Source organism: Hippopotamus amphibius, chromosome 3 (assembly GCF_030028045.1).
Source record: "Hippopotamus amphibius kiboko isolate mHipAmp2 chromosome 3, mHipAmp2.hap2, whole genome shotgun sequence".
Taxonomy (NCBI): domain Eukaryota; kingdom Metazoa; phylum Chordata; class Mammalia; order Artiodactyla; family Hippopotamidae; genus Hippopotamus; species Hippopotamus amphibius.
Genome location: NC_080188.1, coordinates 110,925,474 through 110,936,192, shown reverse-complemented (window position 1 = coordinate 110,936,192; position 10,719 = coordinate 110,925,474). Strand labels below are relative to the sequence as shown.

The following is a 10,719-nucleotide window of genomic DNA, read 5'->3' as shown; positions in this document are numbered from 1 at the left end:
TTCCTTGACTCCCCCCGTCTCGAGTCCCCCCCACCCTCCCCGCCCCAGTCCTCTAAGGCATCTTCCATCCTCGAGTTGAACTCCCTTTGTTATACAACAACTTCCCACTGACTATCTATTTTACAGTTAGTAGTACATATATGTCTGTGCTACTCTCTCGCTTCATCTCAGTTTCCCCTTCACCCCCCGCCCCCTCCCATACCTCGAGTTCGCCAGTCCATTCTCTGTATCTGCGTCCTTGTTCTTGTCACTGAGTTCATCAGTACCATTTTTAGATTCCGTATATGTGAGTTAGCATACAATATTTGTCTTTCTCTTTCTGACTTACTTCACTCTGTATGACAGATTGTAGTTCTATCCACCTCATTACATATAGCTCCATCTCATCCCTTTTTATAGCTGAGTAATATTCCATTGTCTATATATGCCACATCTTCTGTATCCATTCATTTGTTGATGGGCATTTAGGTTGCTTCCATGTCCTGGCTATTGTAAATAGTGCTGCAATAAACATTACGGTACAAGTTTCTTTTGGGATTATGGTTTTCTTTGGGTATATGCCCAGGAGTGGGATGACTGGATCATATGGTAGCTCTATTTGTAGTTTTTTAAGGAACCTCCAAACTGTTTTCCATAGTGGCTGTACCAACTTACAGTCCCACCAACAGTGCAGGAGAGTTCCCTTTTCTCCACACCCTCTCCAACATTTGTGGTTTCCAGATTTTGTGATGATGGCCATTCTGATTGGTGTGAGGTGATACCTCATTGTGGCCTTGACTTGCATTTCTCTGATGATGAGTGATGTTGAGCATCTTTTCATGTGTGTGCTGGCCATCTGTATGTCTTCTTTGGAGAAATGTCTATTTAGGTCTTCTGCCCATTTGTGGATTGGGTTATTTGCTTTTTTGGTATTAAGCTTCATGAGCTGCTTGTATATTTTGGAGGTTAATCCTTTGTCTGTTGTTTCATAGGCAAATATTTTTTCCCATTCTGAGGGTTGCCTTTTAGTCTTGTTTATGGTTTCTTTTGCTGTGCAAAAGCTTTTAAGTTTCATGAGGTCCCATTTGTTTATTCTTGATTTTATTTCCATGATTCTAGGAGGTGGGTCCAAAAGGATCTTGCTTTGATGGATGTCATAGAGTGTTCTGCCTATGTTTTCCTCGAGGAGTTTGATAGTGTCTGGCCTTACATGTAGGTCTTTAATCCATTTGGAGTTTATTTTTGTGTATGGTGTTAGGAAGTGTTCTAATTTCATTCTTTTACATGTTGCTGTCCAATTTTCCCAGCACCACTTATTGAAGAGGCTGTCTTTTGTCCATTGTATACTCGTGCCTCCTTTGTCAAAGATAAGGTGCCCATATGTGTTTGGCCTTACTTCTGAGTTCTCTATTCTATTCCATTGATCTTCCTTTCTATTTTTGTGCCAGTACCATACTGTCTTGATCACTATGGCCTTGTAGTATAGTTTGAAGTCAGGAAGCCTGATTCCACCAACTCCATTTTTCCTTCTCAAGATAGCTTTGGCTATTCTGGGTCTTTTGCGTTTCCATACAAATCGTAAGATTTCTTGCTCTAGTTCTGTGAAAAATGCCATTGGTAATTTGATCGGGATTGCATTGAATCTGTAAATTGCTTTGGGTAGTACAGTCATTTTCACGATGTTGATTCTTCCAATCCAGGAACATGGTATGTCCGTCCATCTGTTTGTGTCGTCTTTGATTTCTTTCATCAATGTCTTAAAGTTTTCTGCATACAGATCTTTTGCCTCCTTAGGCAGGTTTATTCCTAGGTATTTTATTCTTTTGGTTGCAATGGTGAATGGGAGAGTTTCCTTAATTTCTCTTTCTGCTCTTCCATTGTTTGTGTATAGGAATGCAAGAGATTTGTGTGCATTAATTTTGTATCCTGCTACTTTACTAAACTCATCAATGAGTGCTAGCAGTTTTCTGGTAGAGTCTTTAGGGTTTTCTATATATAATATCATGTCATCTGCAAAGAGTGACAATTTTACTTCTTCTTTTCCAAGTTGGATTCCTTTGATTTCTTTTTCTTCTCTGATTGCTATGGCTAACACTTCCAAAACTATGTTGAATAATAGTGGTGAGAGTGGACACCCTTGTCTTGTTCCTGTTCTTAGCGGGAATTCTTCCAGTTTTTCTCCATTGAGAACGATGTTGGCTTTTGGTTTTTCATATATGGCTTTTATTATGTTGAGGTAATTTCCTTCTATGCCTATTTTTTGGAGAGCTTTTATCATAAATGGATGTTGAACTTTGTCAAAAGCTTTTTCTGCATCTATTGAAATGATCATATGGTTTTTATCCTTCAATTTGTTGTTATGATGTATCACGTTGATTGATTTGTGTATATTGAAGAATCCTTGCATCCCAGGGATAAACCCCACTTGATCATGGTGGATGATTTTTTTAATGTGCTGTTGCAGTCTGTTAGCTAGTATTTTGTGGAGGATTTTTGCATCTATATTCATCAGTGATATTGGTCTGTAGTTTTCTTTTTTTGTGACATCTTTGCCTGGTTTTGGTATCAGGGTGATGGTAGCCTCATAGAATGAGTTTGGGAGTGCTCCGCCTTCTGCAATATTTTGGAAGAGTTTGAGAAGGATAGGTGTTAACTCTTCTCGAAATGTTTGATAGAATCTGCCCGTGAATCCATCTGGTCCTGGGCTTTTGTGTGTTGGGAGATTTTTAATTACTGCCTCAATTTCTGTACTTGTGATTGGTCTGTTCATGGTTTCTATTTCTTCCTGGTTCAGTCTTGGAAGGCTGTATTTTTCTAAGAATGTATCCATTTCTTCCAGGTGATCCAATTGATTGGCATATAGTTGCTTGTAGTAGTCTCTCATGATGTTTTGTATTTCTGAGGTGTCCGTTGTGACTTCTCCTTTTTCATTTCTAATTCTGTTGATTTTCATTTTCTCCCTTTTTTTCTTGATGAGTCTGGCTAATGGTTTATCAATTTTGGTAATCTTCTCAAAGAACCAGCTTTTAGTTTTATTTATTTTTCTTATGGTTTCTTTCCTTTCTTTTTCATTTATTTCTGCTCTGATCTTTATGATTTCTTTCCCTCTGCTCCCTTTGGGGTTTCTTTGTTCTTCTTTCTCTAGTTGTTTGAGGTGTAAGGTTAGGTTGTTTATTCGATCATTTTCTTGTTTCTTAAGGTAGGACTGTATTGCTATAAACTTCCCTCTTAGAACTGCTTTTGCTGCATCCCATAGGTTTTGGGTTCTTGTGTTTTCATTGTCATTTGTTTCTAGATATTTTTTGATTTCCTCTTTGATTTCTGTAGTGATTCCTTGGTTGTTTAAGAGTGAATTGTTTAGCCTCCATGTGTTTGTAATTTTTGCAGTTTTATTCCTGTAATTGATATCTAGTCTCATGGCCTTGTGGTCTGAGAAGATGCTTGATATGATTTCAATTTTCTTGAATTTGCTGAGGTTTGATTTGTGACCCAAGATGTGATCTATCCTGGAAAAGGTTCCGTATGCACTTGAGAAGAAAGTGTAGTCTTTCGTTTTTGGATGGAATGTCCTCTAAATATCAATGAAGTCGAGATGGTCTAATGTGTCATTTAAAGCTTGTGTGTCTTTATTGATTTTCTGTTTGGATGATCTGTCCATTGATGTAAGTGGGGTGTTCAAGTCTCCCACTATTATTGTGTTCCTGTCGATGTCCCCTTTTATAGCTGTTAGCATTTGCCTTATGTATTGAGGTGCTCCTATATTGGGGGCATAGATATTTACCATTGTGATATGTTCTTCTTGGATGGATCCCTTGATCATTATGTAGTGTCCTTCCTTGTCTCTTTTAATAGTCTTTACTTTCAAGTCTAATTTGTCTGATATGAGTATTGCTACTCCAGCTTTCTTTTGACTTCCATTACCATGGAATACCTTTTTCCATCCCTTTCCTTTCAGTCTATATGTATCCCTTGCTCTGAAGTGGGTTTCTTGTAGGCAGCATATAGAAGGGTCTTGTTTTTGTATCCATTCAGCCAGGGTGTGTCTTTTGGTTGGAGCATTTAATCCATTTACATTTAAGGTGATTATTGGCATGTGTGTTCCAATTCCCATTTTCTGAATTGTTTTGGGTTTGTATTTGTAGGTGTTTTCTTTTTCGTGTGTTTCCTACTTAGAGAAGTTCCTTTAGCACTTGTTGTAAGGCTGGTTTGGTGGTGCTGAATTCTCTTAACTTTTGCTATCTGGAAAGCTTTTGATTTCTCCCTCAAATCTGAATGAAATTCTTGCTGGGTAGAGTATTCTTGGCTGTAGGTTTCTCTCTTTCAGGACTTTCAGTATATCCTGCCATTCCCTTCTGGCCTGCAGAGTTTCTGTAGAAAGGTCAGCTGTTATTTTTATGGGTTTTCCCTTATATGTTGTTTGTTGCTTTTGTCTTGCTGCTTTTCATATTTTTTCTTTGTGTTTAATTGTCATTAGTTTGATTAATATGTGTCTTGGTGTATTTCTCCTTGGGTTTATTCTGTATGGGACTCTCTGTGCTTCTTGGACTTCGTGAATTATTTCCTTTCCCATGTTGGGGAAGTTTTCCACTAGAACCTCTTCAAATATTTTCTCAGACCCTTTCTTGTTTTCTTCTTCTTCTGGGATGCCTATAGTTCGAATGTTGGTACGTTTAAGGTTATCACTGAAGTCTCTGAGGCTGTCTTCTAATCTTTTTATTTGTTTTTCTTTTTCCTGCTCTGTGGCAGTTATTTCCCCCATTCTATCTTCCAACTCACTTATTCGTTCTTCTGCCTCAGTCATTCTGCTGGTTATAGCATCTAGAGTATTTTTAATTTCGGTTATTTTGTTATCCATTGCTGTTTGTTTTTGTGAGTTCTTATGAACTGTTTCTTGTACTTTCTCTATTTTGTTATCAAGATTTTGTATCATTTTTACTATCATTACTCTAAATTCTTTTTCAGGCATTTTTCCTATTTCCTCCTCATTTATTTGGTCTTGTGGGTTTTTTTCCTGCTCCTTTGCCTGCATGGTGTTTCTTTGTTTCCTCATGGTTGTCCAAACTTTTGGGGTTGCTTGTCCTGGAGATAGAGGTGTTTATAGAAGACTGTCCAAGCCTCAGACTAATGTCCAAGTATTGGATTAAACGAATGTTAAGTCGGCTATGTCGGGCTCCCCGCAGTCCTTTCTGGTTTCCGAGGCCGTCTGCTGGTGTTCAGCTGGTTCTCTGTGGGAATTACTGCGTCCTTCCGTGCATTCCCAATGCATCTTTGGAGAGGGATGCACTCCACGTCTCTCTACTTCGCCGCCATCTTTTCTCTCCTGTGCTTTTATTTTTGAGAAAATTTTGCTAGTATTCCCCAAATCAAACTGTCTGCCATTAGCATTTCTAGAGACTGTCTGCCAGCAACATACACCTTGCAACAGCCCCTGGAGTTTTATTTAAAGCTTTCTTTAATACAGTAATGAATTTTATTTTTTCACCTCTGATAATCATAATACAATTTTGTGGATAAATGCCCTATCAGAGAGTGGAGATGAAGACTGAACACTAAGGTTAGATTATCTGGGTTCAACTGTGAGTTTGTTCTTTAACTGGTGGAGTGACCAGGAACCAGTTATTTAATCTGTCTGTTCTTCAGTTTCATGTTCTGTAAACTGCAACCTTCAGATACATTGATTGAGGCATACATCTAGGTGCTGGGGATACAATGTTGAACAAAGTAAGCAATGATCCTTCACTCATTAAGTGACAGTGGGTGCGGGGGGGGGGGGGGCGGGTAAAATGTTTAGCTGGAGATAACTGCTATGGAAAACAAGTGAAACGTGGAAAGGAAAAGGGAACAGGTACAGTTTTAAACTTGGTTTTAAGGATATTTTTATTAGGAATAGAATAAGAAAAAAAAGCATGTAGTTGTCTATGAAAAGGAAGTTTCAGAATGAAGAATAGAAAAATTCCAGGCAGTATCAGGAATAATGTGCACAGAAAAGTTAGGATGCCATGTGGCCAGAACAAAGTAGTATAATTGACAACATCAGAGGGAATGAATTCATAGAGATAAGGAGTAGGGACATAGTCATTGTGGACCAGTGGACTCTTATGAAAGTTTTCATTTTTACTATTAGTGTGATCAGTCGTGTAGGGTTTGTGAAGAAAGTGATATAATCCCATTTATTGTTTAACTGTATTGCTTTGGCTCTTCCTTTGACATTTACATTCTAAAGGGATAAGGCCAACCAGAGACAAGCCAGGAGGCTGCAGCAATAATTGTAAGACTGAGATGATGGTTTCTTGTGTCAGGGTGGTAGCAGGAAAATGTTGAGAAGTAGTTAGGCTTCAAATAAATCTGTATTTTGAGTCAACATAGCATGCTCATAGATTGGATGTGAGATGTGTGTGATAAAGAGAAAATTTCAGGATTCCTTTCAAGTCTTTGCCTAAACAAGTAGGAAGACCTGAGAAAACATGTAGATATTGCTGGTACCTCACAATACCAGACATATCTACATGTTGGAGGTTATCTTGTGAAGATCAACTGTTTTCACTCTGTATGTAAAGCTCTTTGAATGTTGACTAGCACATGGTAAGTGCTTAGCAAAATGTGTTTCACTCTTCTATCTAATAATTATTTGGACTTAGCTTTTTATGTTTTTAACATGTTCTATTGTATTATTTTCTTTATTATATTTTTATTGAACAGTATTTTGTCATGGCACCATAAGTAGCATATTATATTTTAAGTTACTTCATACCATATTTTACATAAAATATGATGTTCTCTAATACAACAAGTAATATTCAGGGCAAATGCAAATAGTCTAACTTTTTCATATGGTCCATAGATTATATTACACATATGTAATGATGTTCTATAAAGGTTTTCTAAACCACATTGTAAAAAAATTAGGGTAGTCTTATTTTATTAGTGTTTAGTTTAATTATAACTTTCCTAACTTAAGTGTTATCCACAAAATCATATGATCTGTTGACAGTATTTGCCAGCATAAAACAACAGGATATATTTCCTAATCATAGAAATAGAAGTAAAAGAGAGGTAAAAACATAGTTTATAAAAAGAGACTAGAAAACTGAAAAGAACCTGTATGTATAGGAAATGACATTATGCTTATAAAAGATGAAAAAGGAGCCAAAAATGTACACTATTAAACAAATGCAAGCAAAATAAAATAAAAATTTCTGTAAATATAGAGTCTAAAAAACATGGAAATCAGAGCAAAACTGCCATAATAATTTCAAGTGGCATTCATATAGAATAAGGAATTTTTTAAAATAATTTAAGTATGGAAAATAATGCATATTTGAAAGACTTGAATACGTTTTTGACAGTTTTGAATTAGTAAAAATAACTCAAACTTTAACTCCTAGAAGAGAATTGCACTTTTACATTTTATTTTTAACACTTGAAAAGTATGGAACAAAAGTAATCAATATAGTTTTACTTAGAAAACAATCTGAATTTCCAAAATAAAATATTTTAATCATTATTGTTTGAATAAAAAAGATCTATCTAGTTACAAAAGTTTAAACAAAAACTATGAAATACTTGGGAAATGGAAAATTTGTTCTTAACCTGTAAAGAGCAGAGAAAATTAAAATTGCAGTAGAAGATTATGTGCAAGCAGCCCTGCAGGGACAGGGGTTTGTTTCTAATGGGGGGGGGGGGGGTGAGGACAGCTGTGCCTTCCTGGCTCACAGCTCAGCCTAACACATTTTTTAATGAGGGAATAAGAAAGCTGGTTGACAGATGGACAAAGTGTATTGAAAATCAAGGAGATTGTGTCGAGAAATTATGCATTTGTCTTTTCTAAAAGTTAATTAAAATACATTTTACAGCCAGGGTGCGGATAATTTTTGACTCACTCTAGTAGATACTGGTATAAAGCTGTTCTAGCTTATTCAGTTTGAGCTAATCCAGAGTTATTGCAGTATAGTAAGCAATGAGGTTTTTGCAGTCTCTTAAATATCAATACTATTCTTATAAATACCACTTTGATAACAGACAAAGCATTTTAAAATGTAGCATGATTACATTTGGCTACAGTATTTGTAAATACAGTGATGTTATTTTTTTGCAAAATCTCTCACATTTTAAAATTCCACCAAAAATTCTCACTTGTAATTTCTAAGATGCCTCTGTATACCTAGGAAACTTTGGCTGTTCCACATACTAAAGACAATAAAATGAGTGGTCAAAAATGAGGAGCAAATGCTACATAAAAGCCCGGCTAATTGTCTACAGAGTCAGTTGTATGAGAAAATGTTCTGCATGACTCTGTGACGTATTGGCTCTGTTAACATGAGGTGAAATCTGGTGGTGCTGCCTTAAAACATGAAAGGTCTATTATGGGGAAAAAAAAAGATTATGTACAAGAAGCATTAAAAAAAAAATAAATGTTCACATTCTACCTGACTAAAGTTTATGGGTTGTCACAACATCTGTATATTTGTAGCTACATTGTAAATTTGTAGCTACACAACTTGTCTATGTTAAAAAATTTGAAAAGACTGAGTTTAGCATTTAATTCAAGAATTGTTTTAATATTCATAACAAATCTATAGAAATCAGGAGAATGACATTGCTGTTTTAAAATATACAAAAATATTGACAAAGAAGCAGTTTATTGAAACTCATTGACACCTCACACAAGGGTAGGTGTTTTAAACACTTTTGGACAGCCCCCAAAGAAATGCCACTGAATGCAGGGTTTCAACTTGATGAATTTACAAACACTGCATGTGCAAAACATTGCAAAATGAGTGTCTTGATTTTTCCCATGTACCAAAAACATATTTACCTTAAAATGAATGACAAAGGGATAATCAAATGTTAATCTTGCTAGTATACACAGAAAACTGCAAAAAGAGTACATAGGAAATGACAAATATTGATCACATATAATACATACACATATATGTATAACTCTCAATCCAGAAGAAAACATACAAAACTGTTTTAACTTTTAGGGCATTTCTATTTCCTTAAATTTTTTAGTATTTTTCAAATTTTCTCCAATACATACCACTCTAAATCCAAAATTGTGAAGTGCTGAGTTTTTCCTTAGCTGTTCATGTGTTTGTCCTTTAAATCAACCAAGAGAAATTTTTAAACAGTAGTGAATATTTGTTTATCAGAAGGGCCAATGTACATTAAAAATACGGCAGGAATGTGCATGTTCTGATGATAGGCCAGCATTTATTAGGACTGCCTTATACGCTTTACATTTATTACATAATTTAATCTTTACAATAACTCTGTGTACCTGGAATTATTATTTATTTTGTGCAGTTGAGGAAACGTGTGGCTAAAGTTTCAATTATTTTTAAGGGCTATGCAGCTCAAAGGTTTGCAAATCTAGAATCTAAGTCCTAGATTATTTGGTTCCAAAGCACTATGCTATATTGCTTTTCCACAAAGTAAATGAAATAATTGCTAAAACTGTTATCATTGTTCCTAAAATAGAGCTCATTTACCTCATAAGAATCTCTGATTTTGTATGATATATTTTAAAAGGTGATAAATATAATTTTTCATTTTGCAAGTCCTTTGCCCTTAAAAACATATATATTTAGACAATGGGTTTACTATGGTTCAATGGCTCCAATTACAATGTGGATTTCTAGAGGCATATTCCAGGAAATGCTCAAGATCATATTTGATCAAGCAGAAAAAATAAATAGATAATGAGTTCAATGTGTTTCTTGAGAGAGAGCAAGGAAATACACTATAGAGAAGAAAAATAAAAAGATGAGGTTAAAAGTTTAGCTTCACTCTTATTTGAATTGCTTGGAGGCTTTCCTATTCTGCATGACTCTAATGAGAGCACTTTTCACTTCTTTGTTCCGAAGGCTGTATATGAGTGGATTCAGCATGGAGATGATGAGAGTATAAAAAACAGAAGCTATTTGATCCTTTCCCAAGGAGTAGGACTTACTTGGTTTTAAATAAGTAAAATTCAGAGTGCCATAAAAGATGGTGACTCCCAGGAGATGGGAGGCACAAGTAGAGAAGGATTTTTGCTTCCCTGAAGTGGAAGTAATTTTCAGGATAGTAGACAGGACGGACACATAGGACACAGATATTGTGATAAGAGACAGGATTAGGGTCAAGCCAGAGAAAAAGAATATTATGATTTCTGTGTCATGTGTGTCAGTGCAGGAACAGGGCTAAAATTGGGGGCAGGTAACAGAAAAAGTGATAGATTACATTGGAATCACAGAAATGCAATCTGCTCATGCAGAGCATATTGATAAAGGATTCAATAAAGGCAATCAAATAGGATCCCAAGACTAGGGAGCAGCAGAGTCTTGCAGATGTAACAACTGGGTAATGCAGAGGGGTGCAGATAGCTACATAGCCATCATAGGCCACTGAGGAGAGAAGAGAGCATTCAGTGGCACCCAAGAAAATAAAGCAATTCATTTGGGCCAAGCAGTTCAGGTATGAAATATACTTGGAGGATATCAGTAAGTTTTCTAAGGTTTTAGGGGTGTTGACGGCTGAGTAACTGAGGTCAAGAAATGACAGGTGACTGAGGAAAAAATACATGGGGGTGTGAAGCTGGAGATGCAGGCGGATGATCAGCATCATGCCTGCATTCCCTAGCACAGTGATCAGGTAGATGAGGAGAAACAGCATAAAGAGGACCAGCTGGATCTCTTCAGAATCTGTCAGTCCCATGAGGATGAAGTCAGACACATGTGTGATATTCTTTCCACCCAT

At 36.2% G+C, this 10,719-nt stretch overlaps 1 pseudogene; it reads right to left on the bottom strand.

Moving 5' to 3' along the window:
- Window positions 1-9,770: 9,770 nt before the first annotated feature.
- LOC130850184 (olfactory receptor 8H1-like) lies at window positions 9,771-10,719 on the bottom strand (annotated as a pseudogene).